At 43.6% G+C, this 13,739-nt stretch overlaps 1 protein-coding gene across 3 annotated transcripts in view; it reads right to left on the bottom strand.

Annotated features, from left to right (window-relative positions):
* The window catches only part of LONP2 (lon peptidase 2, peroxisomal), a 201,978-nt gene that overhangs the window by 33,112 nt on the left and 155,127 nt on the right, over nt 1–13,739 (bottom strand). The window lies entirely within an intron of this gene.

The raw sequence follows: 13,739 nt of genomic DNA, 5'->3' as shown, positions 1-13,739 counted from the left end.
AGTGATAAAAATCGTATATGAATTCACTGATCACTTACTTATCTCAAACCTAACACAAAAGTTTCCAGTTTTAAAAGCAGTGTGTTGTAGTAGTCCATTTAGAAAAAAGGGTCAGTAAATGAGGGCGATAACCTTTTATAGGACTAACTCAATACAGTCGTTGACTAGCTTTCAAGAGGTAACAAAATGAACAGCAGTTACACTGGATTTAAATCTGTACTGAGTTTATTTAACTAAGGGGTCTTTTTACCCAACTGCATTAAAGAGTGGGCTTAGCGCATCCTTTTGAAAGTCATTCTCGCGTGCAGGGGTAAAATGGCCATGAACTAAATTTTCCCACTAGTGTGTGGTCATTAGTGTGTGAGCCCCTACTGTCACCTATTTTGTAGGCAGTAAAGACTCATGCATTAACCACCCACTAATTGGTTGGTAATGCGTGCAATGTGGCTGCTCTGATTGGTGCAGAGCATGCCCACTCTCTGCCCCATAGCGATAATAAATAAATGTATACAGTCAAACCTCGGTTTACGAGTAATGCGGTTTGCGAGTGTTTTACAAGACGAGCAAAACACTTTTGTAAATCGTGACTCACAAACCGAGTGTTGACTCGATTTGCAAGCCCCACCCCCGACAACCGACATCACCCGCCTGCCCAAACCCTTATCGCAATCTGGCACCGGCACACAGCACCAATTCATAGGATGTGCTGGTCCTGGAAGAGCCTGCTTTTTGCTGCTGGGCTGGGCTTTGAGCATCTGCGCATGTTTCAAGACCTTCTGGCTTTCGCTCTCTCTGAGATTCTCATGAGATTCTCGCGAGAACTGATGAAAGCTATTCTGAGAGCAGCGCGGGACCAGGCAGGCTATGAAAAGCTTGCGCCTGCCTTCTGCACCGCTCTGCAGCTGAAGGAAGCCATCAGGAGGCAGCAGTTTACAGAGGGAAGGGCAGGAGCATGGAAAGCGCCTGCCGATAAAGCGCAGCAGTCTCGAAAAGCTCGCGCCTTCCTTCTGCATCGCTCTGCAGCTGAAGGAAGACATCAGGAGGCAGCGGTTTACGGAGGGAAGGGCAGGAACACAGAAAGCTCCTGCCGATAAAGCACAATTAAAAAAGGTACCGGGGTAGGTGGGTGTGTGTTCGCTCCATTAGACGCACCCTTATTTCCATCCTCTTTTGGGGGGGAAAAAAGTGCGTCTTATGGAACGAAAAATATGGTAATAGTAAAAGATAGATGTTAAACAGGTGACAACGAGGAACCCTGTGGAAATCTTGTTGTTCATGCCCTCTTCTCTGAAACACAATCGCAATCATCTCACTTTCTATGCTCTAGAAAAAAGGATAACCAATTAAGAACAGCCTTCGAGAAAATACATGATCTAAGTCTGGCATTTGACATATTTAACAGATAATTTTGATTCATTCTCTTCCTCATTTCCCATCCACCCCCACAGTGAATAAATTTAAAGTTTAAATTTATTTTGGCTATTTATTATTTTATACATAGAGATTTCCATTTTAATTTAATTGAAACATGGCTTTTAACTACAGCAATTAACATTCAGTGTAGATGGGCTGGAGGCATGGCTCCGATTATTCAATTACATAACAGAGGGGTCAATATTTAGTCCACAGTGATCAGTATTTTGCTGACCACTGCCAGTTTTATTCCTGGATATTCACTGCTGGGGCCATGTCTTGGCACATGCACTGAATATCTGGGCATATGTGGCCAGCTATAAAACATAGCCAGTTAAATGTGATATTCAGCAATTACCTGGCTACTATGAACTGAATATTTCCCATAGGATTACTTTCAAAACTCTTCTTCTTGCTTTCAAAGTTCAATCTAATCATATTCCCTCATTCATAGACAGATTGCTGATCCCCTATGAATTGCATAGGGCACTATGCTCTTCCCAACAATATCTCCTTGCAGTTCCTTCTGTCCGTCAGTTGTTTTATGATACAACACGTAAAACAATTTTTTCAGTAGCTGCTCCCACATTGTGGAACACCCTACCATTGACCCTGAGACAAGAAAAGAACCTCAACAACTTTAAATCTAGTCTTAAAACATTTCTTTTCAAAGATGCTTTTGAGATCTATTCCTAGGTCTCCTTATTCATAACACTCAGACATTAGGCCTAACATTGAAGATTCCCTCTAACCCTTTTGTTTTTCACTTCCCCACTCTTTTATTTTTATGCAATATATCCTTTCCATTTGCCCTTTTGTAGCATGTTATGTCTGTACTGATCTTGTAAATTTGTCATCCACCATTTTATATTTTTAACATTTTTCATTTTCGTATAAATTGTAAACTGCTTTGCACTTAAAAGCGGTATATCAAGACTAAAATAAACTTGAAACTGCATAAAGATAGGACTGTGTTTAATGTGATCCTATTTACACGGTTATCTTAGTTGTTTAAGGGCTGAATATTGACACTTATCCAGCTAAGAGCTGACTCCGCCTCCAGAAAGCCCACAAAGTAGGCAGTTTCGGCTTAGGCGCTAAAAGGGCATTTTCAGTGGTACAACCTGGTTAAGTCCTGCTTGAATATGCCCAGTTAGTCCTGGAGAGGTGAACTAGTTAAATAATTAGGAGCTGTTTCTGGCTGTTTAAATCGTTTGGAAACTGACCACCAAGGAGCCAAAAAAAATTATGCTTTGCCCAATCACACCGGGAAACCTAAAGAAGAGAGAAAAACTGATTCCTAGAAGACAATATGACTGCAAATATTCTCAAAAGAACAATCTCAACTCAATGTACGTTGTAAATAGTTAAAGCAGGGGTTCATTCACTCAAAACATCACAAAAACAGGACAGTTGACAAAATCATAAATAAACGGAGAAAAATAAACCTCAATTGTGGGTCGCCAGGACTACACAAGTACCTAAGCTCACCACCTCATCACGGGTTTATAAAAAAACTCCGTACAGTTATAAATTACTTTCATACTTCAGCATCTCTTTAGAAGAATAGTTTTCAGAAAATTCTCAAAGGATTTGAAATTAAACGTCCTGTAATTTTATATAAGTAAGTGAGACAGCCCCAAACTAACTAAATATATGGCAATCAGCTACAGCTGTAGATAAATTCTAAACAACGTCTAGTAGCGTGGCTAAACACTTTTGCATCTTAGCGTGTATAAGAGTCAAACACTCATCTGAAGAAACATCTTCGTCCCGATAGATAAGATCTTCTATTTCGCCTGCAAGCAGGCTACTTCAGGGGATTCGTTAACAAAGTTGTCTCCACGCTGTCAGCTGTATGACGGGCGGCCAGACTCTCTCAAAATGGCCTCTTCTAAAGAGATGCTGAAGTATGAAAGTAATTTATAACTGTACGGAGTTTTTTTATAAACCCGTGATGAGGTGGTGAGCTTAGGTACTTGTGTAGTCCTGGCGACCCACAATTGAGGTTTATTTTTCTCCGTTTATTTATGATTTTGTCAACTGTCCTGTTTTTGTGATGTTTTGAGTGAATGAACCCCTGCTTTAACTATTTACAACGTACATTGAGTTGAGATTGTTCTTTACAGAATACGATTGTACCTTTATTACATTTGCAAATATTCTCAGACATATGCACCCTAGTCAGTTCACATTCTTTTTTCCCTACATACTGGCTCATTATCCACCCCCCCTTTTGAAAAACCACGGAAGCGGTTTTAAGTGCAGACCAGCGCGCTGAATCCTCTGCACTGCTATAGATGCTTAGAACAGAAAAAAAGGCAATCTTGATGATTTTAACTTCCAACCTAATTATTTCAAAATCTCTCTTCAGTCTTGTTGCTTCAAGAATACTTTCCATTTCTTGGCTTTAACTATGGGCTCCTTTTACTAAGCCGCGCTAGCGGTTTTAACGCACGCACCGGATTAGTGTGCGTTAGCCAAAAATCTACCGCCTTCTCAAAAGGAGGCGGTAGCGGCTAGCGCAAGCGGCAAATTAGCGCGCGCTATTCCACACGTTAAGGCCCCAGCGCGGCTTTGTAAAAGGAGCCCTATGTTTTTGTGTCAGATGGTTTAAGAACATGAGCCATATGACAGCAATTCTTTTATTTATTGTTACACAGAGATGGCTGTAAACACCAGAGTGTACCCAAGGATACCCTTTCTCTAGATTGCAAACCCAGAACCACACCAAGTATAAACAAAACCTCAATATGAAAACATCTTTTGCAGTGAAAATACAAAAAAATCCTGAAATTTCAGAGATGTAGTGAAGTAATACTTTGGCCAAATGTCCCTTTATACGTAGTTCAGCTTGTATGTTGAAAGTACACTGCTGTTAATACCACAAGGATAAAGGAGAAATCATTTGGGGCAAAACCAAAATGTCAATGTAATTACAAAATGAATCCTTAAAAAAAAAGTAAAACCATTGAGGGGGGGGAGGCAAGTTACTAATGTGAATTAAGGGAATAATCCGCTATAATAAAACCCTTAGCGCGCATGCGCACTTCAGTTTTCATGATCCCTGTGTCCGTGATCTGTGCTTCCGTGCCACACATGCACAGTAGAAGGAGCCAGAAGTGGTTTCCCCATTGCCCTCCCTCGGCGAAGCTGGCTCCTTCAACTGCGCATGCAGAGGCACCTTAAGCACAGACACAGGGAGGCGGCGACCACAGTGGCAACTCCCACCCCCTGCCGTCTAACACAGGCCCCCCAGGTCCTATTCTGCAGCCCGCGGTCTGGCCAGCTCCCTTACTGAAGTTATCCTTCAGTCCCTTGCCGAAGTTATTTTTGAGTTCAAAGCTGCCGCCACGGCTCGTCTCACGAGCTGCACCTGCGTCAGAAGCCTCTCTGATGTCACGTCAGAGAGAAGGCTTCCGACGCAGGCGTGGATCATGAAAGGAGCTGCGGCAGAGGCTTTGAACTCAAAAATAACTTCGACAAGGGAGCCGGCCAGAAACGACGAAGAGAAATGCTGCTACCCTGCTGCTCAGGGAAGGGAGGGGGTTGGAAATGCTGTGGCACAGGGAAGTGTGTGGGGGAAAATGCTGCTGCACAGGGAAGTGGGGTGGGGGAAATGCTGCTGCTGCCCAGGGAAGTGGGGTGGGGGAAATGCTGCTGCTGCACAGGGAAGTGAGGGGGAATGCTGCTGTTGCACAGGGAAATGGGGGGAATGCTACTGCTGCACAGGGAAGTGGGGGGGAATGATACTGCTGCTGCACAGGGAAGTGGAGCGGGAGGGAAATGCTGCTGCTGCTGCTGCTCAGGAAAGTGGAGGGGGAGGGAATGCTGCTGCTGCTGCACAGGGAAGGATGGGAGGGAAATGCACAGGGAAGTGGGGGGAAGGGAAATGCTGCTGCTGCACAGGGAAGTGGGAGGAAAGGGAAATGCTGCTGTTGCTGCACAGGGAAGGATGGGAGGGAAATGCTGCTGCTGCTGCTGCTGCTGCACAGGGAAGTGGGGGGGGGAGAGAGGAAAAGGGGGTCAGGGAGCAATCTTGGTTTGCTTGGGGGGGGGAGACAGAAGGGGGCCATGCAGAGAGACAGAAAGACAGGCAGGCAACGCATGAAAATGAAAGACAGATACACAGAAAGACAGAGGGCAGGGAGAGAGACAGAAAGAAAGAAAGACAAGGGGCTAGAGAGAGACAGGCAGAAAGAAAGAAAGACAGACAGACAAAGGGGGCCAGGGAGAAAGACAGAAAGAAAGAAACATAGACCATGGGAGGGAGAGATGGAAAGAAAGAAAGAAAGAAAGATAGACAGCAGAAGGGAGAGAGACAGAACGAAATGAAGAAAGAAACAGGGGCAGGGAGAGACACTGAAAGAATGAAAGACAGACAGACATAAATTCTAGCACCTGTTAATGTAACGGGCTTAAACACTAGTGTACAATATTTGCCTCAATGTAAATTAAAGGGCAAAATGTGCATTATTCTACTGTAACACACAGTTTATTGTAGTGTATGTTACATAATAATAAGATATAAAGCAGGGGAAAAATCTTATTATACAACTCAAATAATGTGGCTTGTGTTTAACTTTGCCTGCTGTGATATTAATAGACAAAGACAACTTCCGGGGTTAAAGAACTGTTGTGGAGAACCTTTACTTTCCACCCCGCAGATCAGACCCCTTACTCTCCCCTCAAACACTCCCCTTGACCCTCCCAATATCCCTAAAGTCTCCCAAGGATCTTCCAAGGGTATTCCCTGGCTGAGGCAGGAGCAATCTTCTGTTGCTCCTACTCTGTTGGGCTCTGGGTTTGAAATGGTACCATGGTAGTCTTGTGGTGGTCAACTAATGCCATTTTACATCTGGAGCTTGACAGTAGCAACTGAAGATCACTCCTATTCCAACTGTTGGACATCAGGAAAACTCCCAATGGGTCTCAGGGACAGGGGGAGCCTGGTAACTTCTCCCTTTGGTTTGGAAATTTGTGAAAGAACTACTGATTTGATTTTAAAACTGTGACAATAAATGAATTAAGAGTACTGAGTTACCTTTTACTATGGTAATGCACATGCAGCCTCTGATTTTTCAGTATTCAATCCAGAAATGCTTTGTTAAGCAAGTTTGATATTTCATACAACCCTTCTTTCCTTCATGCTACCTCCTTTTATCAACCTTCACTGTAACATCTTACTTCCAACCATGTGCTTTTCTTGACATCTGATTTAATATCCAATTTAATTTCTTTTTTGATTTGGCAGGTCTGGTGGTTTTCTCCTGTCCTTGTCTAGTGAAATCATCCTCAGTTAGGGCTATGGCATCATGATCTTTCACCTTAAAACTACTCAAGGTTCACTCCAACCCTATCCCAAATTATTAATCCCTTGACCACAGACTAGCCCAATAACCACAACCACAGACCATAACTCTCTGAAGCCTGGTCAGTAGGTGCCATTGTTGAATGACGACTATTGAGTCATCGGCTAGTCCCATGTCTTTTCTAAAATGTTTTAGTCGATATTACAAACTCCCTATTCGCAAATAAAATTGTTGAGTCTTACATTTGCATCACTAATTTTTGGGGAGCATTTCTTCCTTGCAAATATAAGATCTTAGATTAAAGGAATGGTAAGAAAGCTATATTAACCCTCTCTCCTCCCAAATCAAGCTGTGAAAGTAATAATTTCAAATAGCACCCATGATGGTCAGACAGCTGTAGAATAAACACGACTATATGCAGACATAACGCTTGATTCTTCAAAAGCTAGAAAGCATAGATCCTTTGGAACTGAAGAATGGCTACAATGTAAGTGCTTCTCCTGTGGCTCCTAGAAATGAACTGAGAACACCCTTCTCATGGGCAATTTTTTTAGGTCAAACAATTTTTATTGATGAAAATAAGCACCAACAAGAAAACAGCAGACAAGAAGGCATAACAACAAGGATGATAAATCTAAAAAAGAGCAAACAAAACATCATCAAATGTGGGAGAACAACCACAATAGAACCCATCCCCCACAGACAAGCCCCCCCCCATAGCAACAGGATATCAACATGGTAACAATGCAGGAAGAAGCCCAGGTCCCGGTATCCGATAGACCTCAGCTCGCAAGGGGAGGGTTACAGGTAACAAAGGGGAATGGAGCCCAGCAGAGGCAAAGAACGATGCAATGAACACAACCACAGCAGAAAAAAAATACAGGTGCACCAAAAGCCACACAGCAACGATATCCTAAGCCCCAGAACCCCCCTCCCTCCCCCCAACCAGAACCAAAAGAGAAAAAAAAAAACCAAAAACAAAAAAAAAACTCAAGGAGGAAGGTCAGAAGGAACCAAGTAAAAGCAGAACTTTCAGGGCCCTGGACTCTGATGAGCCCCAAAAAAGCAGAAAAGAGACCTCCCGAGGAAAAAAGAGAAAGAAAAAAAAAAAAAAAAGGGGGGGGGGGGAAGAAAAGTCGGGAAGAGGCCACCCCAAGGCCGCAAATCCCTCCACTCAGGAATCAAATAGGCAAAGTATTAAGAATCAAACTGCAGGCTCGAGGAGACAGAGAGTAAATATAAGGACTCCAGACCTGCAAATAGAACTTAGACTGATGCAAAGAATGACGCACTCTACCCCTCTCAAGCAGCATCAGAGAATGCAAATGGTTACGCCAAGCCCAATAAGAAGGAGCCCGATCCGAGACCCATTCTCCCAAAATAATCTTCTTAGCCACTAAGCTAGCTTTCCGCAAAAATGACCTACCTACCCCCGGGGGAAAAGGCCTCATATTTATCCAACAAAAACCCTGCCGGAGTCAGAGGTATAGAGCTGCCCTACAGAAGTTCCAAGTAGCGAGTCACCTGTCTCCAGAAAGCCCGGACCACAGAACAGCTCCAAAAGGCATGGAAAAATGACTTAGGAGCACTGGTACATTTCTCCCATTGCGGCGAATCTGCGAAACACGAGTGAAAAAGTTGGACTCGCGTAAAATAAGCACAATGTAACACCCGAAACTGACACTCCCGGAGGTCAGCCGAAGCCGAAAGGGTCGGAATATGCTTAATAAGGCAGGCCACATCCAGATCTGCGGGTTGCATGCCTAAGTCCGAAGCCCAACGAGCACACAGGGAGTCCCACATCCGAGGCGGGGCAACGTCATTCAACGCCTGATGTAAAGCCGAAACTGACAGGCCGTCTTCTGAAAAAGGAGCAAAAAAAGCACGCAGCTTACCACCCAAACCCAATTGCAGACCTTCCCCGGTCAAAGAGCGTATCATGGGCAATTTTTTAAAAACGTCTGTACAGACCTGAGCTGGATTTGAACTTATGACCTAGAAGTGAAAAGCTCTTGTGACACTGACAATTCCCTTGAACAATTACGGTAAGTCCTGACTGACTCTCTTGGATCATCTGTTGTTCTATTGTCCTTTGATACTCAACTTCTGGAAGTCAATATGGGGACAGATTAACATCACACTGGAATCAACAATCCCTTTGACGTATGAGGCAATTATATGTGGAACATTGCTACATATCAAGCCTCCCATGGATCGCTACAAATGCAGGCTTTTCTTGATTATGACAAGGATAGCTATGCAAATGATAACCCGCAATTGGAAAAATTGCGACCGCCTCAACTTTCCATTTTGGTGGGCCAGTTTATGTTTAGGTTACAAATATGAAAAGATGAATGCTGATATGTTAGGGAATAGCAAATTATTTAAATTGGTTGGTTTTGGGCCCGTTGACATCCTTTGTTAATTCAACATAGTTGTCTTTGTTTAAATTTTTTGTTTATACATATCCAGGACGGGGTGGGGGGATATATTTCTGGTTCATTTCTTGATCAAATTGTTGGATGGGAGGGGAGGGATATTTATTATCTGCATTGTTATTGATGGAATTTAAGTGCTTATTTTGTTATTAATATATATATAATTTGTTCCACTTTGTATTAGTTTTGAAAATTAATAAAGATTAAAAAAAAAAAAGTCCTGACTGACTCTGGCACATCTGAATTTTAAAATCTATAGCCAGGTTCCAGGATAAGATAAAGAAATCTTCTATACTTCCTAATAACTGATGCCCTCACCTCTACAAATGAAAACAAAACAAAACACCTTGAAAAAAATGGAAAGCATTTTCTTGCAAGACTGATCAAACTCATTTGCCTCATGCAAGATTTGTCAGCCTATGAAATGCTTTCAAGCAAGATCAACTGTTTTCATGACTGGAAGTAACAAGCCTAATTACATAGTTGAATTCAGTTTCCTGTGTAATGTTACTACTCTTCAAGGACAATAAGTTTATGGTACCCAATGTTATCCTTTGTGGGAGCCTGACTGTAACTGTTTATGTTAAATGCCAATTTCACATGTTATATATGCCTTATAGAAAAACATAAATCACAAATACTAGTGAGTTAGTGGGGAAGAAGGAGATATTAACTTTTTTGCACCAACTGAATCAAACATGCCATTTCATTCCCTGGTAGGTGGCCACTGTTTCATTTGGCAGAATATATGTTATCTGTGACATCATAACCTAATGAGTTTTTAAAGGATCTTGATTCCAGTAAATCAGGGTTCAAATTAAATTGATTTTTGAATATTCATACTTGGGATGGGTGAGAAGATATCATTATTCAGAATAAGGTCGGATATTTATGATAATATATGTTTCTATTATATTGAATGATTATTGTTTGGGTGGGTGGGGGAAAATGGATGATTATGAACATGGGAAAGATGAATGTGCTTTTATTGTATTAGTATGCATTGTTGTAGTTTGAAAATTAATAAAGAATTAAAAAAAACAAAACAAACAAAAAAACCCAGGGTTCAAATCTCATGTCTCCCATTAATGCTCCTTGTGACCTTGGTTAAGTCAATTCACCATTACCTCAAGTACAAACTTATGGCTTCACTCAACTTTCTTCAGGTATATCAGTGACAGAAATAAGAACTCGGGCGGGATAGTACGTCTCAGAAAACCAGACGGAAACTATGTAGAAACGGACTCGGAAAAAGCCCAACTGTTAAATGAATACTTCTGCTCAGTCTTCACCTGCGAGGCACCGGGAATCGGCCCTCAGCCACAGACAAGGGTTAAATCAGTTAACCCGTTTAGTAATTTCAAGTTTACACCCAGCAGCGTCTACTGCGAGCTGTCAAAAATCAAGGTCAACAAAGCAATGGGGCCTGACAACCTACACCCTAGGGTGCTCAGGGAGTTGGGTGATGTCCTAGCGGAACCGCTATCCGCGCTCTTCAATCTCTCCCTTAGTACAGGTAACGTCCCGATGGACTGGAAGACAGCTAACGTCATTCCACTCCACAAGAAAGGCTCCAGGATGGAGATGGCAAATTACAGACCAGTGAGTCTCATATCAATAGTGAGCAAACTAATGGAAACCCTAATCAAACGCCAATTGGATAGGATCATGGACGAGGAGAATCTACGGGATCTACATGGATTTACTAAGGGGAGATCCTGCCAATCCAACCTGATCAGCTTCTTTGACTGGGTGACGAGGAAGCTGGATGTTGGTGAGTCCCTGGACATCGTCTACCTGGATTTCAGCAAAGCATTTGATAGCATACCATACCGCAGGTTGCTGAGCAAAATGAGTTCTTTAGGTTTGGGCGACACATTGACCAATTGGGTTGGGAACTGGCTTGGAGGTAGGCTTCAGAGGGTAGTGGTGAATGGCACCCCCTCTGAAATGTCAGAGGTGTTAAGTGGAGTGCCACAGGGCTCCGTCCTGGGCCCGATCTTGTTCAACATCTACATAAGAGGGCTCCGAGGTAGAATAACATTATTCGCCGATGATGCCAAACTAAGCAATGTAGTGAGCAAAAGCACAACAGACAAAAATTCAATGGCAGACGATATGATGCATGACCTACTTCTACTGGAGCACTGGTCTAGGTCCTGGCAACTCAGTTTCAATGCCAAAAAATGCAAAGTCATGCACCTGAGAAGCCGAAATCCTTGCAGGATTTACACCCTTGACAAAAACTGAGATCTTGACAAAAACTGAAGCAGAAAGAGACTTAGGGGTGATTGTCAGGGAAGACATGAAGTCTGCAAATCAAGTAGAGCAAGCTTCATCCAAAGCAAGGCAAATCATAGGTTGCATACGCAGGAGTTTCGTCAGCCGTAAACCTGAAGTCATTATGCCACTGTATAGATCCATGGTGAGACCGCACCTGGAGTACTGTGTGCAATTTTGGAGGCCACATTACTGCAAGGATGTGCTGAGACTGGAATTGGTCCAGAGAATGGCCACCAGGATGGTCTCGGGACTCAAGGAGCTCCCATACGAGAAGCAGTTAGGGAAGTTGCAGCTCTACTCACTCGAGGAACGTAGAGAGAGGGGAGATATGATCAAGACATTCAAGTACCTCACAGGTCGCATCAAGGTGGAAGAGGATATCTTCTTTTTCAAAGGTCCCGCGGCAACAAGGGGGCATTAGTGGAAAATCAGGGGCAGGAAACTGCACGGTGACACTAGGAAGTTCTTCTTCACCAAAAGGGTGGTTGATCGCTGGAATAGTCTTCCACTTCAGGTTGTTGAGGCCAGCAGCGTGCCAGATTTTAAGGCCAGATGGGACAGACATGTGGGATCTATCCGCAAAGATAGATAGGGAGGGTCATTGGAGTGGGCAAACTTGATGGGCTGTGGCCCTTGTCTGCCGTCTATTTCTATGTTTCTAACTTGGGTTAGCACACCTTAGTATGTGCTTAGTTAGTAAATAGGCTCCATCGACAACATTGAAGCTTGCGAAGTTACATATTGTGACACCGCCGGTGCCGGCTTGAGCTATGGCCCCGGTCAGCGCCCAGAATAGCCTGCGCTCCACGTGCCTCCAGAAGACGCTGGAGGTCCTGCTGGTCTCTCAGTCAATAAAGGAACACAAAAATGGTCAGGAATAATAAAGTTCATAATAAAATAAAGTCCCAATTTATTGAGTTCACGAACCCTGAACAGGGTCTACCTCATTCTTTCCATGAACAAAAGCAAACATGAAAGAAAAACTGGGTTGCAACAAAAACAAACAACCCACACCTTCCTTGCAGGTATAACAGGTGAGTAATTCCAGAGTCTGTGATAGTCCAGTCCTAATAAGTCTGCCTTTAGTCAGCAGGCAGGAATAAGACTATAGCCCTTTCTTTGTAGAATGAAAGTGCTGCACTCAGGCCTGGATTGAAGCAGGCCTGGCCCCAACCAACTTAATAAGCAGTTGGTGGGGGAGGGGAGTAGCCGAATCCACTATTTCAAAAACTTGCTACAAATGGCCCCACAATCCCGCCCTGAGGATCTTCTGTGGATTCTCCCCACTATCCCCCTAACACAAAGTCCATATTGCAGTTTCACTCAATCCATAAAAAGGCAAACACAAACAAAACTTTCAAACAAAATAAACCTGGTTTTTGAGGCTTCCAGGTTTAGGCACCTCTGCAGCATGAGCCCAGCACTGCTCACCGATTCCAAACAGGTGCATACAGTTTGCAAAATCCCAAAAGTCCACAAACTAAGCATAGCAAAAAGATAAAGGTATTGCACTTAGCTTTCATCCATTGCAGTTGCTTCTGAATCCATGGCAGTGTCCATAAATTCCATGGTCTCTGGGTAGGCTGGCTGGCTGGCTTCAGAGACATGGGCTGCTTCTACCATCTCAATGTCTTGGAAGCTCTGAGGTTCAGGAGAGCAATCCTGCGAACCTCCTTCCTGGGCTGTCCCAGGGTAAACTGACTGGTTCCTCCTCAGTGCTGCCTCTAAAGCACTGAGGCGACCACGCCCTGTTCTATGAGGGGGAAGGGCAGCCTGTAGTTTTTGCTGGGTTTTCTTCTGAGCTTTAATCAGACCCAGCAGCTGTGAACTACCTGTGCTTGTGATTTGGTTCTTAGGCTGTTCCTTTGCACAAGGCACCTCCCTCCGCTCCAGGCTGTTCTCCCCATCATCCTCTCCTCCCCAGGGTTTTGTAACCTGAGTTTTCAATGGGAAATCAGACCTTTCTGTTTTCTTTCTGTCTAACCCATCACATTGGTTAGCCCGGGTCAAAGCCACGCCAGGGCTAGGAGTAGCCCTCCCTAGCACAAGCCGAACCTTAGTGCTAGGATTGTGACAATATGGTATCACATTAATGAACATTAAATCTTGGTTTTTTCCCCTCAATGGGGACATGTCCAGCTTTCCATTTCCCAGTGGCTTGAATTGACACCCCTACCCCCAAAAACCTTCCAACTACCTAGCTTAGCATTCTCCACAGTCCAACTTGGCCCAGCATTTCACTTACTTATCCTCCTGCCAGTGACATCTCTTCCTTCTGTGTCATTCATAGTTC

This window comes from Geotrypetes seraphini, chromosome 4, assembly GCF_902459505.1.
Source record: "Geotrypetes seraphini chromosome 4, aGeoSer1.1, whole genome shotgun sequence".
NCBI lineage: Eukaryota > Metazoa > Chordata > Amphibia > Gymnophiona > Dermophiidae > Geotrypetes > Geotrypetes seraphini.
Note: the sequence above shows the minus strand (reverse complement) of the source record. Positions and strands in the feature narration are given on the sequence as shown.